This window comes from Gastrolobium bilobum, unplaced genomic scaffold (assembly GCF_033153095.1).
Source record: "Gastrolobium bilobum isolate Gb01-03AN ecotype WA unplaced genomic scaffold, APGP_CSIRO_Gbil_v1 utg5726, whole genome shotgun sequence".
Taxonomy (NCBI): Eukaryota; Viridiplantae; Streptophyta; class Magnoliopsida; order Fabales; family Fabaceae; genus Gastrolobium; species Gastrolobium bilobum.
In genome coordinates, this window is record NW_026896804.1 from 1011821 (window position 1) to 1020031 (window position 8211).

The window sequence follows — 8211 nt, forward strand, 5'->3', positions numbered from 1 at the left end:
AAAATTCCAAATTGACAGTATTTAACACAGTAACTTTGGGAGGCAATAATTGTTCGAGGAAAAAACCCTGTCAAAAGACAGTAGTGAAAGAATATAAACTAATACCAATAAAGGGTCGGGCACAGTGATAAGCTTCGCTCCAAGGTTCGCACCAGAAGACGTTCCTTGTCCGAAAATATTAGGATAACCTGAACAAAAAAAGAAGCGTATAAACTAATACTGTACTGTCAAGGGGAACATAAACACAACATTCAGCGTAAAGATTAAATCGGATCAATGGAAGGGGGGAAATTTGATTTCACCAAGTTATCAACCAAAACACACTTCAAGAACACTTGGTTAGGACGGAGACATCAATGTCATACAGGTTGGTTCCATAATCCTAATTAATAAAGATTTCTGATTATAGAATGTGGATTAGCAGTAGAATCTTAAGAAATTTATTAGTTATGAGTGAAAAGTGAAGGCACATTGCCAGAAACTCGATTCTGGAACCTTCCGAAAGCACGATCATGTAACATGCAGAACAAAGATCATGCCTCTGTACAGCGACTACCGCACTCGCAGTCACCGATAAAAAAAAAAAGTGATTGATCGTCCAAAAAACCAATGATGGAAAGGAGAAAGAGCGATTTGAACTCACTTGTGTGAAAAGGGAAAGGGAGAATCGAAAGACGCAGAACACAGTCACTGGTAAAGTGAGCTGCGCCGCGCTGCTTGCAAATGCCCCTTTGAAGCCCCAAAATCGCTTTGAAAGAGAAAAAGCGAATGAGATTGAATTAGTGTTGAATGTGAGAGTGTGACTTAGTAAAGACCAATGAAGAGCGAAATAGATGCGGTCGCTTTCAGAGTAACCACGAGACAAACGCCAAATTCAGAAGGGTAACTTGCCGAAGAAAAAGGTCTGTGTGCTTTTGGGTTCATGTCTCTAGGTATATATAACCCTTGCTTGTGCTTCCTATTTACGTTACTGCCCTCAGCCCCTCACCAAGACCAACAACCTCAGCCCTTATGTTGCTATCTCACCGTGGAGTGGACAATTAATTATCCAAAATCTTCATTATAATATTTTATAATAAAGTAAGATTGAGGATTAATGAAAATACATACAAAGTCACTTCCAACATTTAAAACAAATAAATAAGTGTTTCTTTTTTCTTTCTTTTTTGGATAACATTAAGGGGCGAAGTCCCCAAAGTATTTCTTTTTTTAACCTGAGATAAAATATCTCTTTCAATTTTAAAATATTTTATCATATCTCACGAAATAATATTATCTCTTACAATTTTAAATTCATGTCATTTTAAGATTTCTATAAAGAAATTTTAATTGGTGCTAAGCTAACTAGTTGTTGGAGGATTCAATGACATTCTTTTGAATCAAAATAATTGCTTGATGTTGAATGTTATAACTCATTAAAGTTCGATTTGCAGGTGGATAAAACGAATGAGAAAACTATTGATAAAAATGGTTAGATTAACTTAAAATTTATTATGATATCATTTCTATTATACATTTTTGGGAAAAGTTCACCAATGTCCCTGTAGTTTACTCCAGAATCACTTATGTCCCTGTGGTTTTTTCTTATCACATATGTCCCTGTGGTTTGTAAAAGGGTATGTTTTTTATCACATATGCCCCTGTGGTTTCTTAGTTTTTACAAAGCACAGGAGCATATGTGATCGAAAAAAAACCACAGGGCATAAGTGATTATGGAGTAAACCATAGGAGCATTGGTGAACTTTCTCTACATTTTTTTATGCGCAATAAATTTGGAATACTGAAGAAATAAAGGTTTTTTATTTTATTTTTGCACTGTGGAGAGTGTTTTAAAACCCGGCTCAGATCGGCCTGGTCGACCCGGGACTCGGTGACCCAGTGGGTTTCCCGGTCCGAGCAGGTAGTTGGACCGCTTCTGTAGTCAACCCGGATTGGACCGGTTCACCCGGCCGAAACCCGGTTGACCGGGTGACCCAGGTTAGACCGATTATTCCTTCTTCTTCTTTTTGGTAACTTTTTTTTTTTTTTTGATAAGAACTCTTGAATTATATCATATTTATATTTTATGATAAATATGATTAAAAGTAAGGTGAAAATAATAAGATATTTTAGATTAGTGCAGTTCGTTTATGTAATTTAGTTGCATCTTATAATGATCTCATGAAGTTAAGTAGTGATAAACACTTATGGTCTCATGATCTCATCTCAACAGTGGACACTTTTTTTAGTGTATATTTCATGCATACTATTTGTTATCATGATAACGGTGACACTCTTTTCTTAGTGTATATTTCATGCATGCTATTTGTTATCATGATTTAATTTATCCGTATCATGTCAAGCACAAAAGATGCATTTAACTTATATTACAATTTTAATCCAATATTAGGATATGGTCTAGAGCTAGAAACTTAGAAGTATATAATATTTGCTATCATTGAAAATCAATTTATTTTTTGAAGCTCATTGAAAGTTTTTTTATGTGAATTTTTATTAATATAAGTCGTATTTTTATACTTTTAATATGTGAACAATAAATCCGGTTGAATCAGTGACCCAGTACCTCGACCGGTTACCGATCCGAGTTTTAAAACACTCCTCTGGACAAAATTTTGTGACTTTATTTACTAGAAAACAAATAGCGAAAAATATTTTCGGCATTGTTACTAGAATTAGTTAGCACCAACATTAAAAGTGGAAGGAGAAGCTCTTGATTAGTTGATATTTTTTTCTGAGAAAATATTTTTTTTGTTTAGATAGAATTTAATTGTGTTCATTTTTGTGATCAAATTTAGGTATTTAGTAGATCCTATTTCTATTTCTTATCTTAATTATAGTTCTTTTTAGAAAGAAAAAACTCTTGTTTCTTTTTATGATTCTTTTACAATTTATTATAGGAATTTCTTCTTTCAAATTATGTTCCACTTTCATAATTCAAATTAAAACAAAAGACAGAAAATATTTATTTCATATCTTCATTAAGATAAACTTTCTTAAATTCTTTTCTTACATATTCTGTCACTTTCCTTCTTTCTTCATTTTCCTTCTTTTATATTTGTTGTTTGTGTGAATTTAAATTTGATTTTAAATTATTTTTTCTTTATATTTTAATTTTATTTATTTTTTGTTTTTATTTTAGTATAATTATTCTGAATTTATTTTATTTGTACCTTTCTTCTTTCTTTTTATTTATTTTTCTGCTTTTGCTTTCTGTGTCTTTATTTTATTCACACTAATTTTTTATTTTAATTATAAATTTATTTCTTTATTCTCATTTCATGCAAATTGCATTAAGAATTTTATTTAATGTTGCAGTAATTTATTTTCTCCTAGTCTTTATCTTTTTATTTTTATTTTATAATAATTTTACTTTTATTCAAATCAGCTTTCTATATTTTTATATTTTTTATCTTATTTTAATTTACTTTAATTATAATATCGATCTTTTTATGTTATTTTAACCGTGTTTTATTTCTTTTTGCATCCTTAATAACCTTTTCTTCCATTTATATGGATATCTAGAAAGGGACATTTTTCTTTCTATTTTTATTGTTCACTTTTTGTTTTGATTTATTTTTAATCATTTTTACTTCTCATTTTAAATTAATGTTTTTCAAGGTTTTCAGTTTTATAGACTTTGTTTTTTATTTTTTTTATTTGTTTATCTAATACCAATATCATTTAAAATTGTTACTTTGGATTTGTAATTGGGTTTGGTATACTTTGATTTGTTTACTTACCAATGGTTTGACAGTGAATAATATAACTCGATAAAGTTTAATTTGTATTATTATGGTCGATAAAAGGAAATGAGGAAAGCTTCAATTGAAATGATATAACTCGATAAATACCACCCAATAGTTAAATGAGGAAAACTTGAATAATATAACTCGATTAATACCACGCAATAGTTAAAGGATGACCAAAAGTACAAAACAATCTTAGAAATTTAAAGAATAGTTCAAAACACGTGTATAGGTTCAAATATTTTATAATCAATTTTTCGGCTAATGAAGTCCGAGTTTCTCATTATTTTTATGATTTGCATTAACAAATTATTACATGTATGAGTAATGTCATTCCTAACAACAAGTAGAAATTTGTAAAAGTTGTGCTAGACTTCACTAATGTCATTTTAATGTCATTCTGAATTTGAAGCTAATGTTTCAAAGAGTTATTTTAGATATGCAATAGGGCTTAATATACTTTGCATTGTTTGCTTAATAAGGACATTCTTCTAGAGCCAATGGTAAGAATTGTTATACATAATTAAGACGGGTTCCAAACTAGTTGATCGAAAGGTTCCATGTCAATTTTTTAAACTAGTTGATCGAAAGGTTCCATGTCAATTTTTTAAACTTGATAGAACTTCTTCACATTGAATATTGTAATTCGTTAAAGCCTATAGTTTTTATTATTATGATCGAATAAAGAAATGAGAGATGTTTTTAGTTTTAATTGTAAAATTCTAGAAGAAAAAATTCTTCAAAGATGAACATATTCCATGCAATAGTTATAAATTGTTGACGATACCTACTGAAAATAATTTATTACTCCTTAATAGCCCAATTCCGTATCAAAAAAATAAGTAGAACTATTTTAGTTTAACCATTAATTGGAATTTTGGTAGTTTCTTACTTTCTTTGATAAATTTTGAGGTACAAGCAAATAGAAGAATACATGCACTACAAGCAGTTGAGTTATAAGATAGTTTTTTGTTGGTTAGGTTTTTTTATGTTTTTGGGGACCAATGCAAGGAATTAAAAATTTTGCGATAAACATGGATAGATTAACTCAAGATTTATTATGATACCATTTGTATTAAACATTTTTTTTATGCGTAGTAGATTTGGAATAACAAAAAAATAGAGGTAATTCATTTTTTTCTATTTTTGCGCTCTGAGCAAAATTCTGTAACCTTATTTATTGGGAAAAAATAGCAAAAAATATTTTCAGCATTGATGCTAGGATTAGTTAGGGCCAAAATTAAAAGGAGATGAAGAAGCTCTTGATAATATATTTTTATGAGAAAATATTTTTTTGTTTAGATAGAATTTTATTGTGTTCATATTTGTGATCAAATTTAGATATTTAGTAGATCCTATTTCTATTTCTTATCTTAATTATAGTTCTTTTTAGAAAAAAATTCTTGTTTCTTTTTATGATTCTCTTACAATTTATTATAGGAAATTCTTCCTTCAAATTATGTTCGACTTTCATAATTCAAATTCAAACAAAAGAAATAAAATATTTATTTCATATATTAATTAAGATAAACTTTCTTAAATTCTTTCCTTTCATATTCTGTCATTCCTTCTTTCTTCATTTTTCTTCTTTATTTTTTGTAGTGTCTGATTTTTTTTTCCTTTTTTATTTGTTGTTTTTGTAATTTTAAATTATTTCTTCTTTATATTTAAATTTTATTTATTTTCTGTTTTTATTTTATTGTAATTGTTCTGAATTTATTTTATTTGTCCCTTTCTTCTTTCTTTTTCTTTATTATCCTGCTTTTGCTTTCTGTGTCTTTATTTTATTCACACTAATTTTTTATTTTAATTATAAATTTATTTCTTTACTTTCATTTCATGCTAATTGCATTAAGAATTTTATTTAATGTTGCAGTAATTTATTTTCTCCTACTCTTTATCTTTTTACTTTTTATTTATAATAATTTTTACTTTTATTCAAATTTGCTTTCTATATTTTTATATATATTTTATCTTATTTTTATTTACTTTAATTAAAATATTGATCTTTTTATGTTATTCTTACCGTGTTTTATTTCTTATTGTTTTCTTAATAATTTTTCCTTTCGTGTTTTTTATAACATCTTTCCTTCCATTTATATCAATATCTAGAAAGGGGCATTTTTCTTTCTATTTTTACTGTTCACTTTTTGTTTTGATTTATTGTTAATCATTTTTACTTTTCATTTTAAATTAATGTTTTTCAATATTTTCTTTTTATGGACTTTTTTTTATTTTTTTATTTATTTAATACCAATATCATTTAGAATTGTTACTTTGGGTTTGCAATAGGGTTTGGTATACTTTAATTTGTTTTCTTACTAATGGTTTGATATTGAATAATATAACTCGATAAAGTTTAATTTACATTATTATGGTCGATAAAAGGAAATGAGGAAAACTTCAATTGAAATAATATAACTCAATAAATACCTCGCAAAAGTTAAATGAGGAAAACTTGAATAATATAACTCGATAAATACCACGCAATAGTTAAATGAGGAAATGAGGAAAACTTGAATAATATAATTCGATAAATACCATGCAATAGTTAAAGGATAAATAGAAGATTTACCAAGAAAAAAAGATGAATAGAAGTACAAAACAATCTTAGAAATTTAAAGAATAGTTCAAAATGCGTGTATAGATTCAAATATTTTATAATCAATTTTTCGGCTGATGAAGTCCGAGTTTCTCTTTATTTTTATGATTTGCATTAACAAATTATTGCATGTATGAGTAATGTCATTCCTAACAATAAGTGGAATTTGTAAAAGTTGTGCTAGACTTCAATAATGTCATTTTAATGTCATTCCGAATTTGAAGCTAATGTTTCAAAGAGTTATTTTAGATATGCAATAGGGCTTAATATACTTTGGATTGTTTGCGTAATAAGGACATTCTTCTAGAGCCAATGGTAAGAATTGTTATACATAATTAAGACGGGTTCCAAACTAGTTGATCGAAAGGTTCCATGTCAATTTTTTAAACTTGATAGAACTTCTTCACATTGAATGTTGTAATTCGTTAAAGCTTATAGTTTTCATTATTATGATCGAATAAAGAAATGAGAGATGTTTTTAGTTTTAATTGTAAAAATTCTAGAAGAAAAAATGCTTTAAAGATGAACATATTCTCGTGCGATGGTTATAAATTATTGACGGTACCTAGTGGTAATAATTTATCACTCCTTAATAGCCCAATTCAATATCAAAAAATAAGTAGAATTGTTTTAGTATAACCATTAATTGAAATTTTGGTAGTTTATTTGATAAATTTTGAGGGACAAACAAATCGAAGAATACATGCTCTAGTTGTGTGATAGTTTTTTGTTCAGCAAGGTTTTTGGTGACCAATGCAAGGAACTAAAAAATTTGCGATAAACATGGATAGATTAACTCAAGATTTATGGTACCATTTGTATTGTACATGCTTTTATGCGTAATAGATTTGGGATAACGAAGTAATAGAGTATATTTTTTTTTTTTTTCTATTTGTGCGCTCTGGACAAAATTTCGTAACCTTATTTACTGAAAAAAGAATAGAGAAAATATTTTCGACATTGTTGCTAGGATTAGTTAGCGCCAACATTGAAAGTGGATGGAGAAACTCTTCTTGATTAGTTTTTTTTTTTTTTTTCCTGAGAATTGTTTTTTTGTTTAGATAGAATTTTATTGTGTTCAGATTTGTGATCAAATTAGATATTTAGTATATCCTATTTCTATTTCTTATCTCAAGTATAGTCTTTTTAGAAAAAATATTGTTGTTTCTTTTTATGATTCTCTTACAATTTATTGCAGGAAATTCATCTTTCAAATTATGTTCCACTTTCATAATTCAAATTCAAACAAAAGAAAGAAAATATTTATTTCATATCTTGATTAAGATAAACTTTCTTAAATTTTTTTCTTACATATTCTGTCAGTTTCCTTCTTTCTTCATTTTCCTTCTTTTATATTTTTTGTTTGTGTGAATTTAAATTTTATTTTAAATTATTTTTCTTTATATTTTAATTTTATTTATTTTTTGTTTTTATTTTATTATAATTATTCTGAATTTATTTTATTTGTCCCTTTCTTCTTTCTTTTTATTTATTTTTCTGATTTTGCTTTATGTGTCTTTATTTTATTCACAATAATTTTTTATTTTAATTATAAATTTATTTCTTTATTCTCATTTCATGCTAATTGCATTAAGAATTTTATTTAATGTTGCAATAATTTATTTCCTCCTACTCTTTATCTTTTTATTTTTATTTTATAATAATTTTACTTTTATTCAAATTAGCTTTCTATATTTTTATATTTTTTATCTTATTTTAATTTACTTTAATTATAATATCAATCTTTTTATGTTATTTTAACCGTGTTTTATTTCTTATTGCATCCTTAATAACCTTTCCTTCCATTTATATGGATATCTAGAAAGGGACATTTTTCTTTCTATTTTTATTGTTCACTTTTTG